Source organism: Poecilia reticulata, linkage group LG5 (assembly GCF_000633615.1).
Source record: "Poecilia reticulata strain Guanapo linkage group LG5, Guppy_female_1.0+MT, whole genome shotgun sequence".
NCBI classification, from domain to species: domain Eukaryota; kingdom Metazoa; phylum Chordata; class Actinopteri; order Cyprinodontiformes; family Poeciliidae; genus Poecilia; species Poecilia reticulata.
This window is the reverse complement of record NC_024335.1, coordinates 12,052,873-12,066,644: the sequence shown is the minus strand read 5'-3', so window position 1 is coordinate 12,066,644 and position 13,772 is coordinate 12,052,873. Positions and strand designations below refer to the sequence as shown.

Below are 13,772 nucleotides of genomic sequence, written 5' to 3'. Positions count from 1 at the left end.
TCTTAAAAAAATGCATGTTTTATCTATTGGTCTTACCTGATATGCTCATCTATTGAATTTTGTTTTTTTAAAGTAATTGCTGATTGTAACAAGTCAGATTTTTTGTATTTTTTTAATAAAAAATGTATGATTTGATTATATTCTAATAAATTCAGAAGAACTTGACTGAAACACATTTTTCATATTCTGAAATGTTTAAGCATGACTGCTTGCAACTAAAACACATATTTGCCTAAGAAATCCATCACAGCCTCAGAGGAGTTAACTTGTTGCCGTCATTGTGGGAAGTGCATGCAGATGAAACAAACTTTGCAGGTGTTGCTGTGGTCTCTTAACTGGCTTCCTCTTGATGTAAATTCTGCACAATAAGTAAAGATTTACCTTTTGCAGTAAATTTGCATCTCAGAATGACTTCATTATTTTTCTCCCTGTAGCTGTGTTTTCCTCCTCTCTTTCCTTTCCGGGGAGCAAGGCAGTGTTGCTTACTGCATCTTACTGACATTTCACAGCAGCAAGYTCTCTGCATGACGCGTGTTAGGGAGCATACAACTGTCTGAATGTGTGGAGAGACAGAAATTAGAACCCTGCATGAGGCATTGCAGACCCTTTAGAATTGAATGAAGGATTATGCTACTTTTTTTGAGGTGTGCACAGATCATAAAAAGAGCAAGGCGTCCAAATGACTGATAAAAAATGCAATATAACTGAAAAACTATAATAAATCATAGAAAACAGAAATGCCAAAAAATAAATAAATGCAGTTTGAAGTTGCTTTTAATCTGAACCACATTCCCTACATTAGCCAAGTGTTAAATATAGACTCATGAAGTGCAGCAAAAAGTATCCTTAAACAACAATTCCTACATTTGTATTAGATTTTTGATTTAGTCTGACACAAAACAGTAAGACAACAGAATAATAATTGGCTTTATTTAGAATGTATCTGTGCATAAACAGCAAATTTATTGACTACAACAAGCATAGAAAGACTTTTTGATCATTTTGAAAACAGATTTCCAAAACGTGCAACTATATTACAGTAGAAGGAGGGGAGATTATAGAGTTGGAAATATTTGTGGCAATGAAGCAAAATGCAGGCAAGCAGGTCATCACAGTCGTGGGTTCTGACTCACGTCTCCTGCAGGCTTGTATGCGATGTACTGAGGTTGAGACTCCCCCATCCCAGAATTTCTCTCATTATGCCATCATAATTCAGCTTCACTTTACTATTCTGACCCTGGCCTGGATTTAGTATCAGTTAATTTCATTACAACTGACAGAAGGGGGTGTTCACATGGGTTACATGGTAAACCACTGGCTCTACCGTCGTTATTGTACATTAATCACTCAAAGGTGGAGGCTTTGCCTGAGTACACCAGCTTTCTAAAGACCTCAAAGGTTGAAGGATCATTTGGTTCAAGCATTTTTGTATCAGGCCTATGAGATCATCTCACTTGTCGTTTGCCCTTTCAATTTACAAAAAATCCTATCAGGTCCATGGAAACCAAGCTAAACCAATTTAAAAAGCCAACAGTGACATTTTCAATTTGTTATTGCATTATGTAATGGATATTGATGACGAATTCAAAGTTGTACATCTTTACAATTTATTTTGAAAGTAGTGGCAATAACTTGTTTCTGTGTCTTATTTGTATTGTTTAATGTAAACTACCATGTTAAAATTCAATGTTGTCTGTAGTTTTCTAATAAAGGCTATTGTATATGATGTGCAACATTATGAAGATGGGGAAAAAAGGTATTCTATTGATGTCATGAGGACACCAGTGTCCTTATTCGAAGTGTTTTTGGGCTAACAGTTAAAGGGTTCAAGTGTGTTTAACTCCCACGAGAAAGCTAAACTCCATCACTAGCAAAAATGTTTTGAAAGATTCCAGCAAAGTGGGCGGAGACAGTCAAGTGTAAGGATGCATTTTTACTAGTGCTGTCAATCAATTTAGATAATGATCATATGAAGTAAGAGCTGTGATGCCGCTGAGCACACCAGTCTGACTCTCCTCGTTCATCTTCTCGCTCACATTTGTGAATCTGCCTTGTTGAATGAAGTACACCGTGTAACGCACTGCTTTGAACCAAGTCACCATCCACAAGAGGCATTTAGGTCAACTTAGGTAAGACAATTAATATATATTATGCTATATCAAAGCATTAAACTTTCCAGATTAATCCCATACTTTAACGCTTCAACGTTAACAGCCCTAACGTAAAAAAATAATAATAATTTAACATCTTCAGAAGTAAAAGAAATGAAACCGAATAACTGAGTGTGCTTCAGCAGAAACTTAATGTTTTTCTCTCTCTGCATGTGTGGAATTGGAGGTGACTCTCATTATAGCACTTAATTACAATTGGGAGAAAGCCAGGGCCTTCATGCTGCATGGGTAATGGGAGGAACCACGCTGCCAGCATCGCCGAGCTGCCCCAGAGAGTCTGATGACTCTTATCACAGAGTTCTTTCCAGCCTTCTGACCTTTCAACGGTTCCCAGAGCCATCCATTACCGCTTCTCCTCTTCCAAGGAAACACACCACAAGAAACCAGTGTGTGTTCTTTCCTTTACAACAGGTTAAAGCTTCAAGTGATTTCCGCTACTAGATCCTGCCAAACTGATAAACAATTCTTTGCAAGACACAGGAGATCGATAGAGAAGTGATGAGAATTGCCATCAAATTCTCCTACAGTTTTGCAGAGTGTTTCTAAAGGCTTATGCAACATTTAAATTAATTCTTAACATCACCTTTAGGTGCACTGCTTGCTCATCACCATACAGACCAGGGAGGGCAGTTTAACAACCATCTGTTAGGAATGCCATAGCAAGGAATCCTTCCCGATAGAAAAAAACGAAACTAAAATTTAAAAAAAGAGGTGCTTTGATCTGAAATAAACCTTAGGAAACAGATAAATGCTAATTGTTTTAAATATGTAGGTGTAGTTTTAGTGTTGTAGCAGCTGGAACTTCTATGTAGAATTTATTTGGGCACATGGTCTGCTTATAACCAAGTTCATAGTCAGTTTCTTCTGCTGTTGTGGGGTTTTGCACATATTCAAGCTGAAAAGTTAATCCTGGAATAAAACTTTTTTAAACCAAATATTAAAAAAACTTTTTAACCTAATATCAACAAATATGCGGAAGCTGAAAAATGTACGAACATTTTATACATTTTTAAAGTCCAAGTTAGAATTGGTTGAATTATCATTGTTTTAAGTTTGTTCCATGCTTAAACATTGCCGTCGTAACTTTGCTTCACTCACAATCCTGGGTTTGTTTGTGGTAGCATTTTGTTGCAATTTACATCTATGTAAATGTTCTAGTTAAAGCTAACACTTCTGGACCATTAGATGAATATGATATCTTCTGCTTAAATGGCTGTATGATGTCACTGATTGCATCTCTGGGTTCAAAACAATGGAGGGTTTTCGGTTTTGTATTGTTTTTTCACTTTAAAAAAACTTTTGAGTTATCAATGCTTTATTTTGCAGACCATTTAGTTATGTAGATGAGTTAATTCATAATCTTATTCCTGTTTCTTTGTTTAGATTTTGTTGTTTGAGTTATGTCACTGATTTATGAGCACAAATAYAACCTGACCGAGTTTTAATTTTAATACAAATATTGGGATTAAAAATGTTAACACAGTATGAAAAAACAAATCATGACTTTTGCTGTTGGTATATAAAAAGAAGATGTTGTAGAGCATGGCTCACCAGCTCCAGTCCTCGAGGGCTACCGTCCTGCAACGTTTAGATGYGTCTCTGCTCAAACACACCTGGATCAAATAAACTGCTCATTTCCAGCCTATTGCAGAGARGAATGAATGCTGGTGAGGAAATTCAGACATTTTGGAGCAGAGGTGAATCTAAAAGTTGCAGGATGGTAGCCCTTGAGGACTGGAGTTGGTGACCCCTGTTGTAGAGTTTTAGCCACAGCAGACTCTGAACATGTCCCTATAGTTTAGGAAGTTTCAGTCATGATAAACACCTATTGGGGAAAAAAACTTRAATGCTGTAATCATACATAACTGTTGTAAAGCAACAAAAAATATCCAACTCTTAAAAAATAAAAAAAAAAACAACTCTGCTATTACGAAACAATTTCAGACAACCCTATAATCAACTATGGTTTGGAGCAGMATGTAAATTAGGTTTTTACAAATTTGAGCATAAAGAATGCATCTTCCTGGCTCAGTACAAACCCAGAGGGTTGCAAATGTGATATTTTCTGTTATTTGCAGTTTTCCAATTCCTTGTAAATAATCTGTTGTTTCTATTCTACTGAGTTGTACATATTTCTTATACTGAATATGCTGTATTTCATATGGTATTATTGTACTTTTACTACATTTTTTCTTATCCTGTAAATTTACCTGACTACAGTCTCTTAACTGTGTGAATMTGGATGCTTCCATGTGCATGTCAATTTTTAACCATACTTAACAATGGACAGCCTCTCACATAAGTGGACATCTCATTATTGCATTTGCACATTGCCTTTAGGCCTCCGGCATCACATTTACTCAAGAGCATTGAGATTTTGATTATTAGCTAAACCAAAGTTTTGTAGCATGTGCGCCACAACGGCAACCATGCCTAATGCAAATGTGTGCCTACAGCTTTAAAACAACTGCTGTTTAATATATTGCAGCAATACTCTGCCTACCCTGATGAAAATCAACTCGCATCAGGATGCTGGATGCTTAAAACTGAAAGCAAAATTGATGGCATGTCATGGTTTCACATAAATTTAGCTAATAATTAACTGATCTCTTGGCAATCATTGAGAACTAAAATTTCAGTATTAGATGCTCAGTTGATCCTTAAACATAGGCAAACTAACAAGACAGTGACAGGATGGTAGCAGTATTGCACCTCCAACCTGATGTGGCTAAACATAATAAATTCCATGTTTGATGCCAATACATGTGCACTATTCAAACTAGGTGCTTATCAAAAACGACACACTTACTCCAAGGACTTGACGTTTATTGTTTGTTTATTGTTTGTTTATTGTTTCTGACTTGGAAAGCAACCTTTTTTCCAGATGTAAACATGCACTGTAAGATTGGAAACAGCATCTTAAGGTAAATAGGTCAAATGGCAGGCATTCCTTCTTAGAAATCCTTAATATTGTTGGAGCTGGTAATTGGTTATTTTWCTCTTAGTAAGGCCCACAAATCCTAAAATCCTTTTAAACTACCTTCTTTGGTTATGAGAAAATTAATATCTTCCCTAGACTCCTTTATGTCATGCAATGTTGACMTAATCTATGTGATTTCGCTTTATGTGCTTGAAATAAGAAATTTTTACTTATATAAAATAAGTTCTAGACTTGAAGTTTGATTGGTAAATATTGATATTCTAGATTCTAGCACATATTTACTCATAATRAGTAATATTTTCTTAATATTAAGCTTTTATGTCTTACTGAGATAATTAAGTACAAAAACACTTAAAATAAGAAAAATATTCTAACATAAATCYCTCTTGGTGAGAAAAATTATCTTGTCAGAAAGAAAACAAGAAAAATCTCCTTAATTTAAGATATTTAATCTTACTAAGATTTCAGTTTTTGCAGTGCAGTAATTAGACAWTTGGCAATTTGGACTAAACTGCCATTATTTATCAAGTAAGGAGTGAAGCATAGCTGGTCATCGTTGCACATTAGTAAGAACTGCCCTCATGTCACAAGCTCTGAGGTGTTAAAATTATTAATGAACACATCTCATACTTTACAGWTACTCACAGCTGCTCCTCTGTAACTCTTSACACGGTGCCTCATATAATTTTAAACCAGGTCGTGTATTAAAGCTGCTGCTCCTCCAGAGTATGGAAAAGGGTTAGCTGCGAGTAATCAGGATGAAACGGATGATATTCTCCAATCCATTTATTTTTCATCTGATAATGTAAATACAATGTGATTTGTTTTAGTCAGAAAAATGTCAGAGTGATGACATGCTGCATGAAGCACTGTACAAGCAAATGTTTGAGCAGAAGAAATAGAACACTATCTTTGCTCAAATGCTGATAACTTAGAAAATGGACTCCTGGTCATTGTGAACTGCACCAAATGCAATCAAAGAACGTTCTGTAGCAAAGAAACTGGGAGAAAGAAGGCTGGGAAGAATCACACACCTGGTTTATAGAAATGTGTCTGGAAGGTATTTATTGTGTGTGCAATCACCGAGTCCYCCCCCATTACCTGAAGACTTTAAAAGTCCGCTTCCATTTTTCTTTAGACCAAATCGGCAAATTCTCCAAACATTGTTTACAGTTTGAGTGGGAAATCAGATTCAGCAGTATTCTACTGTACCTCTGACATGATGAATTTTGCATATGATGGTGCGGATTATGGACTAAAATACCAATCTGCCGTCTTTAGATATTCAATACATGCAGGAGCGGGATTACCACGTTCAACTTTGAGGGAGTAATTTTACTCCCATTGTAAAAGTGTTTGACAGAGGCTTTGTTTTTATACAGGTAGCCTCTCTCAACATAATGCCTATATGGTACGGTAGCCAGTTTCCTTTTCAGCTTGCTGTGAGAAAATGGACGTCCTGCTGTTAGTCAGTGGCATCGATCCTGCCTTAGTGCAGCAGCAGGAGGTTCTTACCATAACCACGGGTGAACCATTTAGTCATTACTGTAAATTAAACAGCAATTCATCACATGGTAGCTCAGTAATTTCATAATCCAAAACAGAGAACAGTTTTTAAACATATATACATGTTCTCCATTTGGTCACGTCAAAGTGTCTTTAGTGATAGCTTACATGCTCAGAACAAAAATTTATTTTTGTTGCTTCATTTGTTGTGCAAATCAATGTCAGATAAGTGTCTGAGACAGAGAGAGATTTGTTTGATTCAGCGTGGCATGAGTCAAACTGAGAATCAAATTGACACTTGTGAATTTGCAGGGAGGCACGTGAGCACGATTTGTGTGTGGATGTGTGTTTCGAGGTAGGTCACTTGTTGGTCATAAGAACAGACTCATGGTCAGAGATTTACTGCATCTGACAGCCTGTGCCTAACATGATAATGTGTTCAATGCCCCCAAACCACGAAGCATATGATTTTTACATTTAAATTGAAAAATCTGCAGCTTTTGCTCTGCTTTAAGTCAGGTAAAATAAAAATTAAAAAAAAGATTTACAAGCAATATTTCGTTATAAAGACATTGTTTTTAATGCATAAAATAAATAAGAAGTGGGAACCAAAACTTAACAGAAGCTTTATGGTTTCTTTCTCTTATGATATCTGTTTAATCAGTAATTAAAATCAAGTGTGCTTATGTAATTTGCAGGCAAGCTCTGGCATGGCTCCTGGGCATGTTTACTGTGTCATCACAACAAATGCCATTGAAAAGCAAAAGACAAGAAAAAAAGGCATTGCTCATGAATATTTCAGGAAGCCCTCCAGTCAGTCAGAAACAACTGGCACCCTTTCTCCCCAATTCATCAAAAATAATTTTCCGGGTTTGGCCTCTTCAAGTCATCAAAAACATTCTTAACCTTCCAGTCTGTGGTGGTTTTAAGCATCAAAGCGCACAAAGCAGTGTGTTATTTTAACAGCTTTGCTTTGTTGTCCTTGAATGTAAAAGCTTCAAACCAATATCTCTCCACCTTTATCCGAAAAATATCAATTGTTTCTCATTAGTCGAGAGTCAAGGCCTTTCGTACGAAGCAAAGCGTAGAACAAAGAGCGGGTTTTACCAGATTAATTCTGATTGTACCTTTGACCAAAAAAATTTTTTTAATTGATATAAAGTTTCTTATTTACAATATCATGTAAATATCTGTTCATCCAGGGTGTTTTAGTCACAAATATGGGAGGATGGTTAAGAATAAAAGTCTATTTTAGCCTTATGGAACGTTTTCATGCTTCAGACTTTGTAGACAGTGTTTTATCAGAGTTTGTACTTTGGTTGAGGATTATTGTCATCACTGCTGTCTGTGACAGGAATCAGGAAACTTGACAACTTAAGCTACATATTAAACATGTCACCAAGCAGAATAATTGTCACTTCAGATGTAAAATTGCCAAAGACTTACAAACAAAATCCATTTGAACTCCACCAAGTGAGCAATGTTTATTGCATGAACACTCACTGTTGTTTACGTACTTGTGWSGCTGACGTTTTCTTTGCGGGGGGTGGCAGAAGGTTTCATTTCACTACCACTGTGAAGGCTCCTTAAAGCACAACATATAAATGAATTATTTTCTTAGATATGCAACTTTAAATACATACTCTACAAACTGGAGATATTACCGAGATTCTTACCATGACCTTAATTAAAACCCAGTTCATTGTAAACCTTTACTATTAGTACCATCATCAATAAACACCGAGAAATATTCATAGTAGACTCTTAAATAATGTGACTATAGAAAAGTAAATATTTCTCTATTTTCTCAGAAAACACTAATGTAAACCCACAAACAAGGATGTTGTTAATTAAACCTTCACATTAGTGGTTGAAAACTTACACAATTACAGCAAAATTCAGTCTCCATCAGTCTTTGAGATAAACAAATTCTATTTCTTTCATTAATGATTATCTGGAAGCCTAGCCAAACAGCTGCCCTTCTGACTTCAGTTAGTAATGGAATCATGAAACTCTGTTTCTTCCAAGTCAAGCAAATTTTTCAATCAATATTTTGGAAGAACACAACTTTCATAAGACAAAGATGAAATCTTATCACTACAGTGTTCACCCGGCTATTGGGGATCAGTATTTGCCGACTCACATATTCCCAGATTTTTCTGTGGAACAAACTCCAAATTATTTTTGGATTTGCTTCATAGAGCGCATCTAAATTATTTGGAATAAAATGCGGATTTAAAAGCTTAAATAACTATGCACAATGTCACTTGACATGCTGTTGACTGGCATTCACTAAGCAGCCAATCCCGGAGTACCATTCATTTTCTTTAACTGGCTGTATCCCCCAAGAGCAGAGGGTAAGGAAGACTGGGGATGTCATTTTTCTTCTAATATGGCTAACTTTGTGTAAATTAATGCATCTCAAAGTATACTTGATGTTTGAACCATTATAATAAGCACTTAAAAGAGTATTTAGAGGGAACCACAAGTATTTAGCTGATTTTAATTAGCTGTGATCCCTAAGCCTCGTGAATACTGGTTGACAAAAAAAATCAAAGGCCGAATAATATTGCTAGTTGGAAAATACTTTTTTATACCACTGAATAAAGTTACCAATACTCTGGGTCTAACAGGTCTAACGTGTTTACTCTCTGCCTTAATACAATTTGACCAGACCAAATATCGGGAAGGAAAACAATTAATCAGGTTGAAAATAAATATGACACAGTTAACCAAAAAAATGTATCCACATTAACCAGTTCCAACAGTCATGTTATGCAAATACTTCCACAGTGATTTCAATATTTTCTGTCTCAAGGGGAATCTGTTGTCAGTTATCACATAACCTAAACAAGAGTGGTAGTGCCTTGGTCAGCAACAGGTTCACAATGCAAGGCTGTTTTGTTTTAATGGATATGATAAATAATAAAAGAGTCGTTTTAAAATCCACTGCTATACGATCAACAGGAGATGTTCCGACTAGTGCCGATTTCTGACTTCATCTTTCAAACGTGAACAATAATTGCAAAAAGCATTTTTGGGGAAAAAAAAAAAAAAAGTTTAACTTAAGGAGAGAAATTAACAAGAAAAGTAAAATAAATAAAAACCTGCACTTACTTTTCTTCAAAGTTTCCCCTAATTTATTCCAAACACCAACTTAGCCAACATAGTGTATGTTTTCATACGGATTCATTTCCTGTAGCATGTTGCAGAGTTTAAAAGACAACAATTTCCTAATTGCACCCAATTATTTTCTGATTCCTCTGAGGGCACGTTAATCTCACGTCTACAAAGCAGAATTAATTAGATATCAAACACTAATATTTCAAATGCTGCTGCAGTAAACGTAACTGGGTCGTACTAGTGCGTCAAAACGCTCCTGATTCTGCACACTGTGGTATCATTTCTCTGAGCTTTCTACACCCACTGCACGCATTGAGCCACAACACGCATGATATTAATATTTAAGAAGAATACTGTGTGAAGTAGGTTGTTTCATAAATTATACAACATGACCTCAAATAATTCATTCGCAATTACAGAAAAGCGCTAAATGCTCCGCAAAATTGCGGTAAAAAGTTAAAACCTCTTACCTTTTAAAAAGAGTGGATCTCTGATTGGACGCTCTTCCCCTCTGTTGTGACCAAGACGAGCGCAGTGAAGGGCTGTGCCTTCTTTATTCTGCAGGAACTGAATAGTTTAGTTATTTCAGCCGTGTTGGTTTAAATAAATACGCATTTAAAAAAAGCAGATAAGAGCAGCAGCAGAGAAATGAGGCGCAGTTAGTTTGCAGATGTCGTCCGATCCTCATCTGATGCCCAACTCTCTATTTTCCTTTCTTTTAAAGCGCACATGCTGTCACTGTCATGTGACCGCCCCCCCGCCGTCCAATGCGCTTCCTCCTACGCTACTCCATCCTCACTCTGCAACATGCTGCACCTTACTGTGCAGCTCAACGTAGCTGGAGAAAAAAAAAAAAAAACAGCACTCCTCATGCATACTTTCTAAATAAATAATTATTCACAGCTGTGAATGCATTGCAAATGAAAGCAGCTGGGTAACATTTTGAAGCAGTTAAAAGGCATATTTTCCATTTCGAATGCATGCACTCACATTTAGACGTGAAAAGTCTTTATTGGAAGCAGTGTTTCTACTTTATTAATCCAAAACAGAAATTAAATATAATCATCACTTTTCTGGCAGCTGGGGGTTTTTAATGTTAGCTAATCAAAAACTGTGATCTGCCCTTTTACTTGAAATCTAAAATCTGTTGAAATCCGAGTTAGTCATAATAACGCTCTTAAGGCTATACTTACTCTGTCTGAGAAACATCTGCTGTTGAACTGAGAGAATCCCTGGTGACTCATTGTGTCATAAACACAGTAAACTATGAGAAAGCTCTCTCCACAGTCTTCATAGCTTCCATGTCAAAAACATGACTTTTAGGTTAATTGGTGTCTCTAAATTGCCTCCATTGTGTGCTGGCATTGCTAGTGGAGGGATGAATTTTACTTGTTTTGGGTCTTTTGAAAATAAAATCTTCAGGGTTTTTTTCTTTGTTATGTGCAATAATGATGACAAAAACGTCTCAAATGATAAAACTAGCTGGATTAAATCCTGACTTTTTGGGTGAAGCAACTCAGCTGCAGCAGGAGGAGGAAACCTTTTCTCTCCCACCAATCTCAAAAGTTCCAGTAATCACCGAAACTGAGCGAAGGCATTATAAAAACAAAATCACAAGCAAACCCAGTTAATAGTGCTTATATTGTAAGTAAAATATGTAATTCTCATAGTAGGGTTTGTAGCTGTGTTTGTTGCAGGGCTTTTCAACCGATATCTGGGGCAGTTCTTTGTGACCAAAGAACTACGTCTGTGATTTAGGCATTAAAATTCAGATCAGCACGTCTGTTTGATGTAACCCACCTGCCTTCCAGCCACCATCTGCTTTCAAAGCCTCGTCCATCTTTCCTGTCATTCTTTTTGTCTTGTGTTGACAATATTTTCAACTCAGGTGCTGCCAGTGTCGGAGAATAGATGTCTCGGGTTGTGTGAAGCAGCAATAATCCAGCCAGAGAAATAACACTGTGCTTTGTCTAAACCACCAAATTATTTTGGTGCAGTTTATTTTTCGGCAGGCGTCGGATGAAGTGTTTTGAAAGTTGCTGAGCTGGTTCTAAAGTTCTTGGATTGCCTCACAAACTCCGTTTGATTTCAAGTGTTCTCCTAGAATGAAACTGAGGACACCCTGCATGCAAATCATTTCTAAGCTTTAACTTTGAAAACAATGGAAAAACCAGTCTAATAAAGACTTGTCTTTTCTGTACTTCAATGATAACTGGATAATGATCTCACAGAAATTGACTTTAAACTATCTATAAGGTTCAGTTTGTATCTTTTTCGTTTTGCTTTAAGCCCTCCAGATTTCACCCGTGTTCAATTTTGAAAGCAATTCAGGCTCCCACAGCCTTTGCAGACCCTCTGTGAGCAACAACGTATTCAGTCCACAACAAACCCACGTTCTGCTCCCCAGCAGAATAATGATGATATTCCTGGTCATCTTGAGTATTTCATATATAAGACCTTCTTTAAGGCTATACATACAAGAGGTTGCAGACACATGTATTACTAAGGAAATTACTGTAGATAAAAATATTTATTTTCACTTGGTATTTTTCTTTGCTTCTGCAGAAAATCCGACAGCCGTCCCACTGCAATTTTCTGGCTGAAGAATGATTTTCCTAGCATTAGAGCTAACATGATGAAATATTAAAATGAAACTGAAAATATTAACACTGATTCTGAAATAAATGTAGTGAAAAATTTTGCGTTGACAGTGAAACAAAAAAATTTTTTTTGTGATAAAAGATTCATTTTAAATTCTACGTATATAAGATTGAAGATTGAATCTCTCTATTTTTCCTTCTTGCATTCAGACATGGAACCAAACCAGGTTTGTTTGAAATGATGTCACACTTTATTGCATGTCCTGCTTGAATTGGTTCACAACACTGTAAGCATTAATCACATCATCTAAATGATGTCACTTTTTTCTGTCTCATTTCATTAAATAAACTGGTGAATCCAGCATCATTGTATTAGGTCAGTCACTCCTGGTGCTTTCTACATTGTGAGGATAATCTCCATACTGAAGACATTTATTACACAAAAGCATGTTTCTTTCCTAATGAAGTGGGAAAATATGTCTACGGAAATAAAAAGTAGCAGCTTGGTATGCTGCAGGGAGTGCCTCGCTGATGAGCTATTTATTATGCATGTTAAAACCGTACCTCTTACTCTTGCTCGATTTTTCTTTGATTTTGTTAGTGAGCTATCTACTGTTGTGCCAGCAGTGCAGAACAGAGAGGATCTGAGTTCGTACAGTGAATTTAAAGCACTTATTCAAAGAGACAATGTCCTTTCATTAACCTCAGAAAAAATACTTTTGGTGTAAAATGTACCAAAAAAGATCCTCTGTTGAACTTAATTTAACTCGGATCACTTCATGGTAATTTTACTTGAGATGAAAGGATTAAAAAAAAAATTATTGCGAAACGGAATTGAAACAGGCCTTTCTTCTGGGGRAAGTGAATATTCCTAGGAAATTTAGCTTGGTGAAATTCACCAAAAACAATCTTCTGTCGTGTTTTCTTTTATTTAGGATATCAATATTTCATTACATGCAATGAGATTTATAGATTTAAAATGTGTTTGTCAGATTGAAATAGATGCTAGCAGGAAAACAAGTTCAAAAATGTCTTAAATAAATAAATAGACCTTCTCTAAATTTTTGCTGCATTTCGTTGCAGAAATGTCCAAATTCCAATCTCAGATGTCATAGTCAGTTGGGTGAAAAATTAATRTGATTTCCATTTTAAATAACTCTAAATCAGTGAGTCTTAACCGACTTACCGAACCCAGGGGTTCGGTGAGTCGGTCTCAGGGGTTTGGCGGAGCCTCTGCCGCGGAGGTAAAGACACACTTGTGAAAAGTCGTGATGACGCCCAGCTTTGCGATCACTTGCTGCAGACGATCACGTTACATTGCTTACTTAGCTAATCAGTGCTGCGGAGGAGCCCTGATTGAAGGAGCTACACTCTCAGCATGGATTTGAACTTGTGTCAGCCCAGAGACAACAACCATGCACACACACATCT

At 36.4% G+C, this 13,772-nt stretch overlaps 2 protein-coding genes across 2 annotated transcripts in view; both read right to left on the bottom strand.

The window, feature by feature from the left end:
* Positions 1-10,290, bottom strand: part of rap1gapb (RAP1 GTPase activating protein b) — a 103,169-nt gene extending 92,879 nt beyond the window's left edge. The window contains exon 1 of the mRNA XM_017304878.1: positions 10,212-10,290. The gene's annotated coding sequence lies outside the window, so the exon portion shown is untranslated. The remainder of the gene's footprint in view (positions 1-10,211) is intronic.
* Positions 1-13,772, bottom strand: part of LOC103464837 (uncharacterized) — a 63,586-nt gene that overhangs the window by 45,415 nt on the left and 4,399 nt on the right. The window lies entirely within an intron of this gene.